We start from the raw sequence: 15,409 nt of genomic DNA on the forward strand, positions 1-15,409 counted from the left end.
CTGTGCCGTGAGGGGTGGGGGGACTATTGCTGCATATGGGCACTGTAGTAGAAAACCCTCCCTTGTTTCTCATGTCACCCTCAGCAGCGAGATATCTTCCAGGATGAACTCATCCTGTGGAAAATGTGGGGACAGTGTTCAGTATAGGGACCCCCTGCAGCTGTTGGCTCTCCCCAAAGCACAGAACCAGAGGACAGTACGGCCCTGCAACAATCAGTCCCCCTTGCCCCTGTGGTTACTCACCATTTCGGTGCTCTTGTGGCTTATGTGCGCTTGCTTTGGGACAGGCACTTTCTGCTATCATTTCCACTGTGCTTGTCTTTAAGTTCGGCCGAATCATTGCTCTGTCTAGTGTTAACAATGCTGCCTCTGTTAAATGTTGCATTTTGGCTTTACAGATGCAACCTTGAGAGCCCAGCTGTCCTTGTTATCAACGGCCGAAAGGCTGCAAAAATCAGGAAGCGGCTGCGAAGAAGCAAGGAGGACCTTCTGCATGAAGTCATGCAGCAGTCCCTTATTGAAAATCAAAAGGACAGGAGTGGCGGGAGAGTGAAAGGAGGCTCCGCCAGGAGAATGTGGATCGCCAGCAACAAACCGCGGAGCGGCTCCTAAGCATTATGGAGCGCCAAGCGGACTTGATGCAGGCGCTCATAGCACTGCATACGGAGCAGATCCGGGCCTGCCCACCCACCCCTGCAGCCCTTGTCCCAAAACTCTTTCCCTTGTGCTCCCATGTCACTGCCAACCCACTTTCCCCAACATCCGGTTTCTTTTCACCACTAGCTGCCTCCAACACCTGTAGCTTCACCACCCAGCCCCGCAAACTACAACCCTTACACACAGTACTCAACCCCCATCACCCATGCACTTTAGCTAGCCTTAAGTGCAGCACTTATTGCACGGCACTCCAAACAGGAAGGACAGGACATATGCAAATCTGTGATTGTCCCGTTCCCCACCCCGCCCCCTTCCCTCCTCCCACACAGCACAGATGTGTCACACCCTTTCTGTTTCCCCAGCAGTTGTGTTTCTTTTCAAGAAATGAATTTTTTGGCTTTGCAAACATTTTTTATTGCATTAAGTAAAAGATAGCATAGCCCAGAAAAGCAACAGGCACTACAAGTCAGTGCATCATACATAGCAAACACAGATGCCGTCTAACATTGGAACCACTGCACTTCACTCCTGTGCAAGGAACCAAACATTACTTGTGGCTTTCAGCATCGAATTGCTCCCTCAAGGCATCCCTAATCCTTACAGCCCCACGCTGGGCCCCTCTAATAGCCTTGGTCTCTGGCTGTTCAAATTCAGCCTCCAGGTGGTCCATGCCTGAGTGAAGTTTTCACCCTTCCCTTCACAAATGTTATGAAGGGTACAGCAGCGGCTGTAACCGTAAGGACATTATCTTGGCCAGGTCCAGCTTCCCATACAGATAGCACCAGCGGCCTTTTAAACAGCCAGAAGCATACTCAACAATCATTCTGCACTGACTCAGCCTGTTTTGAACCACTCCTTAACTACTGTCCAGGCTCCCTGTGTATGGCTTCATGAGCCATGGCATTAAAGGATAGGTGGGGTCTCCAAGGATCACAATGGGGATTTTGACTTCCCGTCCAGTGATCTTCTGGTCTGGGAAGAAAGTCCCAGCTTGCAGCTTCTTGAATGGGCCTGTGTTCCAAAAGATGCGTGCGTCATGCACCTTTCCAGACCAGCCTGCGTTAATGTCCATTAAATGCCCATGGTGATCCACAAGCACCTGGAGAACCATAGAGAAATACTCCTTCCGATTTATGTACTCGGAGGCTAGGTGGGCTGGTGCCAGAATTGGAATATGCGTCCCATCTATTGCCCCTCCGCAATTAGGGAAACGCATTTGTGCAAAGCCAGCCACAATGTCATGCATGTTACCCAGAGTTACAGTTCTTCTGAGCAGGATGCGATTAATGGCCCTGCAAACTTGCATCAACACGATTCCAACGGTCGACTTTCCCACTCCAAACTGGTTAGCGACCGATTGGTAACTGTCTGGAGTTGCCAGCTTCCAGATTGCAATAGCCACCCACTTCTCCACCGGCAGGGCAGCTCTCAATCTCATGTCCTTGCGCCACAAGGTGGGGGTGAGTTCATCACACAGTCCCATAAAAGTGGCTTTCCTCGTCCAAAAGTTCTGCAGCCACTGCACGTCATTCCAGACTTGCATGACGATGTGATCCCACCACTCAGTGCTTGTTTCCCGAGCCCAAAAGCGGTGTTCCACTGTAGTGAGCATGATCGTGAATGCCACAAGCAATCTCATGTCCTATGCATTATGTGAGTCGACATCATCGTCGGACTCCTCACTGTCACTTTGTAGCTTAAGGAGGAACTCAACTGCAATTTGTGACGTGCTGGCGAGACCCATCAGCATATTCCTCACAAGTTCAGGATCCATTCCCGCAGACAGAAAGGGACGACAGAGCATGCAGTAAAAAAAACGCTGAAAGATGGCGCCAAATGTGGACAGAAGCATAGGGATTGCGGGGATGTGAAGCGATGCATCACAGGGCATTGGGACAGGACCCAGGATGCCCCACGCCCCCAGTCCCACTTCCCACAAGCCCCAGCACCAGAATGGGATGAGGTGCTCTGTGGGATAGCTGCCCATAATGCACAGCTCCCAGTTCTGCTGCAAGTGCCACAAATGTGGCCACATCACTGTGCTTGCAGCTGACAGTGTGCTTTCAGTGTGCTTTTCAGTGGCAGTGCTTTCCCTGCTGCGGTCTTCAAGGGTTGGTTTAACTCCCGGTGCTCTACATCTGCAAGTGTAGCCATGCCCTTAGTTTGAAATCATTACCCTCTATTTTCACTTGTGTACTGCTATATCATTGTCAGTTGTTGATCCAGACTGCGTGCACTCACAAGAAGTTGCTTACCTACTAATTTTGTGACATGTAGCACTTAATGTTAAGCCCTTCTATAGGCTCTCCTTTCTAGTCATCTTATGTATCATCTCCCTGCTGAAACGTTATTTGATTGTTTCGCTCAATTTCTTTATATTATTCTAAATATATGTAGGACCTGATCCCCAGCTGACTTCAGTGGAGCTCTGCCAGTTTATACTAGCTGAAGATCTGGCCCACAGTTTGCCCCCTGAGAGTTCCAGCAAGCTCAGGTGATTTTCTTTTAACAAGACACATGGCACTTTCTTTTCCCCCTTTCCTCCCCAACACCTCATTTACTTCTTGGGTTTTTTGGGGTGTTTTTTTTTGGGGGGGGAGGAAATTTTGGAATTGACGTCCAACAATTTAGTCTCTAGTTTCCAGGAATTTATAGTAAATATAGCAGTTGGGAGTGCAATCTGAAGAATAAATGAGCAAGAATGGGAGGTGAATGAGAAAATGCTATCAAGGCATCAGTTTTAGGATCCAGCTCCTATATAAATCCATGGGAATCTTTCTAAATCATCATGGGGAGAATCTTCAAGTTAATGGAGTAACTTCATCTGAGATCTTAGTTTTTGCTGTCTTGGGGAGACACATAAAATGCTATTATTTGATCTAGTGTGTGACAAGTCTTTGTCAAACCTTAGAAGGAGGCAACACTAAAATTTGGACCTCAGTTTTTTGTTAATGGCAGAAAAAATTCTTAGTTTTTTTTTTATTTGCCATTATTAGTTTAACCTCAGTCTCCTTTTCCAAAATTTCCAAATTAAAATTATTGTTTTATGCCAAAGAATTCCTTCAGTTGTACAAATGAAAGCAGTGTTTTTTCCTGGCTCTATACTCAACATAATCCACATCACTGTGCACTCTAATGCCCAGTCCTGCAGTGAGCTCTGTGTAGGTGGCCCCCTAGACTTTCACAGAACTTGCACACCACTCAGTGCAGGATTGGGCCTCTGACTGAATTTCCAGCCAGTTTATAAAAATTGTAAAGCTGCAGTGAGTTTTAGAAAATACAGATATAAAATATCCATTAGAAATGATAAATGACTCAAAAATTGTTCAGTGTGTTTTCTCAGGATCTCTTTTTGCTCTACTATATTGTCCTAAAAGTAATAGATATATCTGTTCAAGGTGTTTTATTCAGAATACTTCCCAGCACTCTGCAATCTTTCATTCAGTAGATTAACAGGAAGGATGGATTCTAAACAAACCTCGTTTCCCTTCTCCACAATTCAGGAACCATAGTTCACTCAGTCCAAAGACAGGTTTCAGAGTAGCAGCTGTGTTAGTCTGTATTCGCAAAAAGAAAAGGAGTACTTGTGGCACCTTAGAGACTAACAAATTTATTATAACATAAGCTTTCGTGAGCTACAGCTCACTTCATCGGATGCATTTGGTGGAAAAAAAACCATCCAATGAAGTGAGCTGTAGCTCACGAAAGCTTATGCTCTAATAAATTTGTTAGTCTCTAAGGTGCCACAAATACTCCTTTTCTTTCAGTCCAAAGAGTCTCAGGAACAAAAGCTTTTCATTCAGCACAGCTGAAATCAGCAAATAAAGCTTTAATTGCACTGGAATTGGCCCCAACTATCAATGTAAATCAATACTATGAAAATTGTAGAAAATGATGCTTGAAAATTATCAATGATATTTTAATCTAGATGATGGCAGGGACTGTTTCAGTGTTAATACAGAAGAAATATTAGGAAATGGCATTTTTATAAACAGAATAGCAACTTTCAAGGAATGTCAGGATAATACCAACTGTGCATTTATAATCTTCAGAGGACTTTATAATGTTACTCGGTAAATCCTCACAACAGCTGTGTGAAGAAGGTAACTGTTATTTTACTTACAGGGAAACTGAGGCAGGAGAGTTAAGTGACTTGTTGAATGTTAAGGGGAGTTAGAGCCAGAGGAGAACTCTGGAGGCCCTGACTCCTACTCCTATAGCAAGGTCAATAGCCCACATCTGAGTTTCTATGCAAGTTTTGTTTTTATGTCAGTTTGACATGTGCATAATATTATCACTTTCCATTGTCTATTTCTATTCATTCAGACAGGGAGTTTCTAAGAAGAGAGCATATAAACAATTTTTCCTGGGTTAAAAGTGAAATAAATCTACTCAACAAGCCAGACTGAGTACACTGAACCATCAGAGCCTGCTGAGATAACCTTCAGCCTTCCTCAGGGCTGCTTATCGGTTCCAGGTTTGTTTTTTTTTAAGTGTTCATTAGCTTTAAGAGCACTCAGTCCCAGTGATTCAGGAAGACTGCAGCTCAGGATCCCCTGCAGCGACAGACTCAGTTGGCTGTCCTCACAATCTAGGTGATAGTGTGTGTGTATATGATACACACACAGAGCATACCCAAGGAGATTTTATTTCTCATATTTAGACCCCCACTGGAAGTAATTTTAGTTATCCTTTGGCTTGCAGTGAAGAATCTACTAGATTACCAAATGGTTCCCTAACAGCCACTTTGCTGCCTTCCTCCAGCTCCTAGGTCCTGCAATGATCACAGCATGTCCGGATCCAAGAATCAGGCCCGTTGTGTTGAAAGTAGGCTGCTACCGGGACAGGCACATGGAGAAGCTTTGTGCCTTATTTATCCTTTTGTAAGACCAGATGCTTATCTAGCTGAACCCCTGTGTTCCTATAGGTTTCAGAGTAGCAGCCGTGCTAGTCTGTATCTGCAAAAGAAAAGGAGGACTTGTGGCACCTTAGAGACTAACAAATTTATTTGAGCATAAGCTTTCGTGAGCTACAGCTCACTTCATTTGATGAAGCTTGTGCTTTTTATGTTCCTATACTGCATGAACTGGCACAAGTTTATTAACTGTTCTTTAACAAAGTTTGTAAATAGTGGGTACCAGAGCCTTTGTTACCTGCTTCGAAGCTATGGAATACACTGTGTAATGACATTACATCTGTTTCCTTGGTTCCAGTGTTTAAGAGATAGGTGGGGTATCTATGTTTTCTCAAGGCTTTCAGGCAGTTTGAGCTCTGCAAACTCTTCATACTGTGTAATGCCTCGAGACACTTTGTAAACAAATGTGGGTTGTATTGGAGATTTTGCTTCCTTTATTCCAGCGGAAAGCAAATATCGCAGAATAAACAGGTTTATTTACACTGCCTGTATTTTTTTCTTTCTGTTTCATTCTACTTTTTCTTGGTTTGTTTTTTTCTTTTCCACCTACATGGAAGCCTTTTCTTTTCACCAAGTGAGTTGAAAGTACATTTTACTGCAGAAGTTAGTTTCACATGGCTCCAAGATATACAAATATTCTAAGGATTTGCCTGCCTTTGTTCTGCTAGAAAAACAAAGTAGGTGGAGATGGCTGTTTGCTTATCTAATGCATATGATTGTGAGGCATAAAGCAGTAAGATTTACATTTCAATTTCTTTGCCACTTCTTTCTCTTGCTCCCACACATCAGCAATAGCCTTGAAGGTACACGGAATGAGTGTGTTTCTATTTTACCACAAACTAACTTGGCGTACTAGTACTAACACTCCACAGGGGGATGCAGATCCAGCACTGCTGTCATTCTGGGGACAAATCACCGCCCTGTAAACTGAAAACATAGTTAAGTTGTTTTCAGTGTTGCAATGTTGTTGTAGCTGCGTTGATTCCAGTATCTGAGAGAGACAAGATGGATGAGGTAATACATTTTATTGGACCAACTTCTGTAGGTGGAAAGTACAAACTTTCAAGCTACATAGAGCTCTTCTTCAGGTCTGTGGAAGGAAGCAGATCTGAGCTAAAGTCTTTAAAGAGCAGTTTGGGTGGGACAGTGAAAACAAGTGCTTGTCAGTGCCCTTCCCCTGTGAACTAGTGTACATGGATACATAATTTCTTGTAATGAACTCTGCTCATGAAGGATGTTAGATTGACAGACAGGTCTTCTAACCACAACCCAGAAACATTTTGTGTTATCAAGACCCCACAGGTCCTGTACACACTCATAGTAACAGACTGTTGCCGCCATGAAAAGCTTATGGACAAGATCTTCCTCTTATAGTGCCTGATGTTGCAAGGTGCTGAGCACTCTTGCCCTACTTCAGCAGAGTATTGAGGTAGTCCTACTGGAGTAACTGACTCTACCCATGTGCACATTCTTAAACGTTTTGCTGGATATTGCATACAGATGCAGCATGGTCAGCAACAGCCCTCAACCTTGCCCTGGAGAGACCCGCTGTAGGGGTGGAAGAGTAGTTCAGGCACCATTCATAATCAGTGCTTGGCCTTGCTGCTTAGACTAATAGAAAGTATGTTGTCCACGATAGTGGAAGTGGTTGCGGAAGAACAAAGAATTCTTGCAATATGAATGTGGTTCCATTACTTGTGACTACATTTGAAACTCAGCATTTTAAGCTGAAATCAAAATAAGGTCCCTTCAGATATTTGCAGTGCATACTTTAAACCAGTTTTGTTAAGGGTCTGTATAATGCAGATGTGCTGTAACTTTAACATGATGACTTGAACTAGGGCAAACATCAAGCACTAACTAGATATGACAATACAACTAAGATGTCTTTTGTTCAGAAAAAAAGTCTTCTAGGTTGTACAACAAAGCAAATTAATTACAGGATTTATAGGGCCAAATTCTTCACTTGGAGACATGTGGCTCACTTCAAGTCAATCTATTTAAGGGAAATTCGGCATTGCTAGAGCCTTTGGAAGCCCCTGCTTATTGAACATTTCATGTTCCACTCACACAAGTTGTAACAGAGTACAAATGTTGTCAACACTGTTCTAAGTGCACATGCTCAGTGCAATTCTCTCATGCAGATGGACCTGCTAAAGTCAGCAGATCTGTGGATGTATATGCAAGGGCAAGACTTGACTAAAATTCAATATTAATTAAGCAGTATTAATTAAGCAGCACTCTCATTGACCTGTAAGGAACATACATGCAGAAAGCACAATGCCTAGAAGATTATATTCAGTACAATCGAAGAGCATGGCATTTTAGGTCACTGTAGGATTGCATTTTCACTGATGAAGTTAGAAGTTATCCCACAGTTGGTTATTTTTATACGACGGTAGCACCTAAAGGTCTAGCATTGGTGAAAGCATGTCAGGGGGATGCAGGTGTTATTCCACTGTAACATCTAGCCCTGCTGGCTAGGTGACATGATGGTAGAAATACTTATACTTGCTCTATGCTATTTTCTTTAGGTTCTAAAATTTCCCAACCTTAGCAAGCATGGATGCTACACCAAAGGTAGGAGAATTTCTGAAAATTCTCATTGCATACAAGACCAACTGAAGAGGCTGCTCTGCTGGGATGTCACACATTTAGATTACTTAATTGTAAACAAGCAATTAAAGCATGATGGAGATAACTGATCTTTAAGACAATACTTTAAAGTGCTTGAGCAGCCTTTGCTCAAAATTGCAGCAAAGAATCCGTTTAACAGGATGCTACAGAGTTCAGAAGTTAGCAGCTGTTGGCCTCTGTTGACTATAGTTTGCTGGCAACAAAAATGGCAAAGCTGTCTCGGAGTTGTGTAGATTGGAAATGAATTTAAACAGGGATAGATGGTACAGCAGTTAAATGCCATCAATCATGGGTCATTAGCATGGTTTCTGGCCTGGCGGCATTGCTAATGCTGGTAGCAGTGTGGGATGGACAGTGGAAGTTTGTTTTGTGAATCTGGGATTGATAGGTAAAGATCTGGACACCTCTGAAACGTTGGCCTCTACTTCATTGGCTATATCTCATGATGGATCTGCAATCTCCTTTAGCTCAGGGGAGAATGTATGAAATAAGTGACGTCATTGTACCTAGCTATTCATGATTTAGACCACAGTTGGGGCTAGTTCTTGGAATTTCCATGTATGAATATGGTGTAGCCTTCTTTTATTCAATGCATTACTTTGTTCTGCCTCATAACTAAAGACCCCCGGGAATTCTTTGAGGCACTTTCAGGCTACTTCCCTTTGCTCTCTCCTACACATTGCTGAACACATAAGTAAATGCTTTTTACTGTCTAAAGACTGGATACAGTGACATAACCACTACCTGCAGTCTTCCTTGGAATTAGAGACATGAAGACTGAACATTTGTACTGTGGTTGTGCCCCAATCAGGGTCAGCATTCTGTTGTGCCAGGTGCTGTACAAACACAAAGACTATCCCAGCCCTCTGAAGAGCTTGCAATTCTTCTCTTTAAACCACTTGCTCTTAGGGCCTGATCCAAAGCCTGTGGTAGTCAATGAGAATTTTTCCATTTACTTCCGTGGGCTATGGATCAAGACCCATAGAGTCAAACACCTGGCCCTGTGCATAGGTCAGTCTGCAGGTGAGTTCTGGCCTCACTGGAAGGTAACTGAATGTTCAGGGCTGCGGAAGGCTTCCCAGCCACTGTCTCCCTTTTTAGAAGGGTACTTCAGCCCCATAGATTCATATAGGCTCTTATCCAGTGGTCATGTTCTCGCCTCTGCCTCAACCTCCTCTGCCATGTGTTCAGCTCCTATGGAGACTGGGCTCCTCACAGGTTGTCCTTTCCTCCCTTCCTCCTGTGGCACGCTCACCCTCACAGCAGAACTGCACTGACTCCACTGCCCATTAGGTCCTGCGTGCCTAGAGAGGAAGGGCAAAAACTGTCCCTTTTGATGGTAAATTTAATTCCAGTTTTGTAGCAATACCACTAGATTACAAGCAAATTCAAACCAAGAACACAAATGATACCCCTTTAATATAAGTTTGCTTCTAACCATTAGCTGTGGGGGAGGGATAGCTCATTGGCTTGCTAAACCCAGGGTTGTGAGTTCAATCCTTGAGGGGGCCATTTAGGGATTTGGGGCAAAAATTGGGGATTGGTCCTGCTTTGAGCAGGGGGTTGGACTAGATGATCTCCTGAGGTCCCTTCCAACCCTGATATTCTATGATTTAGGCTAACAGCTGCCAGATGATAGGCTTGTGTATAGTATTAAATTGGTTTAATCTATGGCAGCCTATGCAATTTAAAGAGAAAGATAAATATACACAAACTGTTCAAAATCTTGGAGTATTATAATGCTAATTGGGAGAGTCACCAAATGATGCCTTTGCCATGTGTGGGAATTTCACTCTATGGGATTAGTGGCTAATTAGTGACTGACAGTTGAAGTGCACTCCTCTCAATCCCCACCTATGGCAAACTGAAAATAATCAGAGCAGTCCCATGTGATCAACTGTTACCATTGCTTGGAGCAATTAAATAATGACATTTGGCAACAGAAAGCGAGAGTGGGTATGTGACTATTTAAACAGCATTACAGAACCAGACTCCCAGAACAATAAGCAGTATAATTAGACACCACGTTAAAGGCCCTCCAGTATGAACAGCTTGTCGAATCCTAAGTCACATTAGCGAGTGCAAGCTGTCTTTCTGCAAATGCACAAGTCTTGTTATTCCTGTTTCCATTTTTTCCACACCAAGTTCATAGCACAGGAAGAACACATCCAAAATATGGACAGGAAGCACCTCAAAACATATGCTAGATTCAAGAGTGCAGGGCACAGAAAACACTGAGTACTACCTGAGTGACACAAGCATGACAGCCAGTCCTGCAAACATTACTGAACATGGATGGGCATGCTACTGTGAGCAGCCCAAATGTCGCCAGACTCAAATGTTAAATTATGAACAAGTGCTGTGCCTTCCCCCGAAATCATGAGATTTGAAAAAAAATGATTGGAAAGTTATTTGGCTTCAGAGCCTTTAGATGTCATTTTAAAGCTGCCCTAGAAAATCACTTATATATAGAAATTTACTGTGACAGGGTCAGCCTCCATGGTGCTCCCTTGTGGCCCAACAAGACACACAGCCCAGGAAGGCACATGGGGTCTCCAACAGTGGTTGCTCCTTCTCATGGGACCAGTACAGTGGTGCTAGAGCCCTCCAGCTAAGGCATGCTTGAGATCAATCCCTTCCAAGGTATCAAAGTCAGAAGATAAAGGGATGCTGCAAATTCAAAACCAGAATCATCTTTCAGTAGAACCGCACCCTTCTACTCAGGGCTTGCCTTCATGCAGCCTGTTCATTTAGCCAGCCTTCCTGGGTTGAGTCAGTTCATCCACGCAGCCAGTTGTCTTAGACTCTTGGCTGAAGAGCTCTGTTCTTCTTCCTGGTCAGCCCCCAGACTGAGCTTGGTCTCCTCCTTTTAACTCCTCTCTCCACATCTGACATCTACTACAGGTGTAGTGGGGCAGGGCCGATTGGGTGCAATGCACTGGCCCTCATTAACCCCGTCCTTGCCAGTGTGGGGCTTGTATGGCTCATCACACTTCAAAAATGGAAAAAAAAAAAAAAAAAGTGAGATTCTCAAAAGTCACATGAATCCAGTAGCTTGGGCTTTAAGAAAAGCACCAATTATTGTGAAACTTGTGATAACATTGCAGGAGTTGACTATGTCTCCAATGTCACTGCTTGAGGTAGTAAGTGCTTGCATCATTGTGCACTAAGCTATTTTTCTGAAATAGGCTGGATAACATTTGCAAAATCCTTTTGCTTTATTATTTCAGTGCAGGAAGATTGTTCTTTAAATCTGAATAACTGAAAATTTTTCTCCATCCCTTTGCCTTGTTAAGACCAAAAAAATAATAATAAAATAAAAAATGTAAAAACACTACATTAAAATGAAACCATCAAGGATTTTAATCACCTAATTTGACTAATTTTGGAAGTTTTTTGATTCACAGGGAGGAAATCCCCTGCGTTCTAAACATTTGGAAGTGAAACATCAATTTCTCAGTGTTGTCAACACTTGCAAGTTTTTTGTGAATAACACAGTTTTGTCTGGGACTGGAGTCAGTCTGATCACAACCCAAGAAGCTCCAGCCCTCTTGCAAATTTCAACCCTGCCTGGGAGGAATTCACCCTCTGGTTGGCTGCCTTCCTTACTTGCCTGTCTCCTTGGAAAGAACAGCCAATCAGGATTGTTGCAGGAGGCAGACAGAGTTCTCCTTCCCCCACTCAGGAGCTGCCAGGGGCCAGCCTGCAGCACAGCCAGTCTCCTGGAAACCTAATGAGTCCTATTACCAGCTCTCTGATTGACGGTGCCACCTGATTGGTTGAAGGAGTCAGCCAACTGATACTTAAGCTCAGTAGCAGCAGCAGTCCAGTAGCTGTTCAATGGATTCTTAGACCACAATTGCACTTGATCCTGTTCCTGCCTCTGCTATCTCTAGCCTTGCTCCAGCCCCCAGCTTCTTCCTGACTCCCAGCTTCAACCCTCTGCTAGTTACATGGGGAGACGGTAACCCATGCCACAAGAACCTTTTTAGTATTAATCATTGATTGAAAGATAAATACATAAACAAATGGAGAGAGGGAAGATATAGTCTTGCCATAACTCTGCTGAAGTCAATAGTTATGCCTCCTTACAGAGGGGCTGAATTTGGTTCAAAACCTTTCAATGTTGTATTAGAAGTACTGAACTCCCTTTTAAGCCCGTATCTGCCTCTGTGCTCAAGTGATTTCACGATTATTACGACACATAACTATTAAGCAACATCCATCAGATGAATTTTGACTAGGTTTCATTTGTCCAAGTCATCAGTTAGTTGATTTAGGTCATTTTCTGAAGTTCAAGTTAAAACGCATTACTTTCATAAACATGAGTAATGCCCTTCAATGCAGGGATGTGGCCGTACTAGTATATTTATTTTTCTTATCCAGTAGCAATTAAGAACTAAAGGTTTCTTTGGTTTTAAGATTATTTCTCTTTTTTGAGAAATCGCATCAGTAATTTAATTCTCATAGCACCTGTAAATTTTTAAGAAACAGGTTTCAGTTCATTTATGTAATGAAAACATCTACCATTAGCTAGATTTGTTGAGTCAGGATTTTTTGATCATCCTTAGGAACCATTGTGCTGGGAACATAAATTTGGGAAAGCAATGGGTGTGTGCTCCCAACTGCCCACATAAAACTCCTCTTTAATCACTGTGCAAGAAACAGCAACCTGATCCTGTAGAGCTGCTGTCAGAAGCTCTATAAACTGAGGTTGCTCATCACCAGAGAAACTCACATCTTGGTGTCTTGTATGTGTGTGTGTGTGTGTGTGTGTGTATATTTATATACATACATATATATACATTTCAATGCACAGAACCCTGTGTTCTCACATCTTTGCACATCAAGACAGAACACCAAAGTTTACTAGTATGAAAAAATAAACCATACTTAAAGGTCTCTAGCCCTGTGCAAGATTTATGTGACTAAATCTCTGTTGGTAAAAATGTGCTACGTCAGCACAGAAGGACTAAAATGTCAGAGTGCTCATGCTTAAAAAAAACACAATGCAAGGAGCCCTCGGTGTGTGCAACCAAACAAAAAAAACACTGGATAATCTGGCAATAGCCAGGACCCTAAATAAGATGAAAAATAGTGTTACGGAAGAGATATTGTCTCACAATATTTGATTCAACGAGCATCTTTCATTCTCTACCGTTAGATTGCTTTTGTGAAGTCTGATATAGTATAGTCTTTTATTCCTCAGCTTTTCAGTATTAGATTGACCAAAAAAGATGTTTAAAGCTATTGTTAAGAATACTTTAAAAATTACCATTATGCAGTAAATGAGGCATGTACTAATAATGAATGTGTCAATTTTCATAGAATGGTTGTTTGAAATTGGCCTGCATTTCCTTTTGGAAATGTCTTGCATTTTATGCTAAATAGAAATATTGATCTGAAATATTGCTATTGGCCTTAGATACAACAAAGTTGCTCAGACACTATGATATTGGGCATCAGTGAAGAAATCTGGATAAACAGATAATAACTAAATTGACCAAGTCTTGACAACAATGTCTTCCCTGGTGAATTAGGATGAAACACTGCAAACTGTGAGATTAGGAGCCTGACAGAGAACTGGAGGCAGATAATAAGACACCGATTTAATGACCAAGTATGCGGGTTAAGAAGTGGGAAAGGCAAAAAGGAACATTCAGTTGAATGGAGCTTGTTAAGGTATCTCCCTGTGTTTGAATAGCTTTCGTTTGGAATTTTATAAGAGCTATGAAGTTTATGTGCTGAGAAAGGGTTCTGCTGCCCCTTTGCCAAGCAGAGGCAGGATTTGGGGCTCTGCAGGTCAGTTTCCGGTATGGAGCAAAAATCTCCAAAACAGCCACACACTACAAACTACCTCATGCTCTTGGGCAGGAGGGCCTGGCGTCAGAGTGGATGTTATTTGGGTACTTACACACTGTTTCCATACTTTCCTACATTTTAGGAATTCTAACCTTAACTTTGCATCCATTTCCTTGCTGTCCAGTATTTTATTTATTTAAACTACAATGTTCTTTTAGGGTTACCTTTCCTAAGTAACTAGCCAAGGAAAAATGAGGTCTGACACTCAGCTCAATGGCATTTGTCTGTCTGCAATACGATAACTTCTGAACATTTTATCTGATCAATTCCAAGATTTCAGAGAATGTTCTATGTAGGCATGGGTGTCCAGAACTGTATTTCAGAGTAGCAGCCGTGTTAGTCTGTATCCACAAAAAGAACAGGAGTACCTGTGGCACCTTAGAGACTAACAAATTTATTTGAGCATAAGCTTTCATGGGCTACAGCCCACTTCATCGGATGCATAGAGTGGAACATATAGTAAGAAGATATATATATGCATACAGAGAACATGAAAAGGTGGAGTAAGATGCTAATTAATTCCTCCACCTTTTCATGTTCTCTGTATGTATATATACATCTTCTTACTATATGTTCCATTCTATGCATCCGATGAAATGGGCTGTAGCCCACAAAAGCTTATGCTCAAATAAATTTGTTAGTCTCTAAGGTGCCACAAGTACTCATGTTCTTTTTGCAGAACTGTATTGATTATAGGTTTCAGAGTAGCAGCCGTGTTAGTCTGTATTCGCAAAAAGAAAAGGAGTACTTGTGGCACCTTAGAGACTAACAAATTTATTAGAGCATAAGCTTTCGTGAGCTACAGCTCACTTCATCGGATGCATCCGATGAAGTGAGCTGTAGCTCACAAAAGCTTATGCCCTAATAAATTTGTTAGTCTCTAAGGTGCCACGAGTACTCCTTTTCTTTTTGTATTGATTATGGTGACAAGTGGAAAAAAAACACAAGAGGGAAACTGACACAGAGAGCCCCTGGCATCTGCTTAGCACAGCCATCAGCCTCAAGCACCTTGGTAATTGTCTATAGATCAAAGAACTGCTGATGGCAGCAATTAGCACCTTTCAGTATAACAATACCACACCCTCCCTGCCCCCCCCACCCCAAATCATGGCTCTGCTGTGCCTCCAATGTTGTTTAAAAATCCTGACACCCTGAAAATACTTCTCCCTCCAAAACAGAAAAGAAATGAGAATGGTGTGGGGAAGGAGAACCCACAGAGCCCCTGAAATAGAGGGGATAGGAGGGTGGCACTCAGGGAGGGAGCTGGTGGGGGAAAATGCAAGGTGCCCTCAGTGCATTCAATGAGCCCAGCCTATAAATGAAACAAAGTGTGTGACC

General features: G+C 42.7%; 1 long non-coding RNA gene across 1 annotated transcript; it reads left to right on the plus strand.

Annotated features, from left to right (window-relative positions):
* The first annotated feature begins 3,896 nt into the window (after positions 1-3,896).
* LOC122458434 lies at positions 3,897-6,057 on the plus strand. Its single transcript, XR_006278482.1, has 2 exons — positions 3,897-4,177; positions 4,425-6,057. It is a non-coding gene; the product is annotated as an uncharacterized LOC122458434 (long non-coding RNA).
* The last annotated feature ends 9,352 nt before the right edge of the window (positions 6,058-15,409 follow it).

The sequence above is a fragment of the Dermochelys coriacea genome, chromosome 2 (genome assembly GCF_009764565.3).
Source record: "Dermochelys coriacea isolate rDerCor1 chromosome 2, rDerCor1.pri.v4, whole genome shotgun sequence".
Classification (NCBI taxonomy): Eukaryota; Metazoa; Chordata; order Testudines; family Dermochelyidae; genus Dermochelys; species Dermochelys coriacea.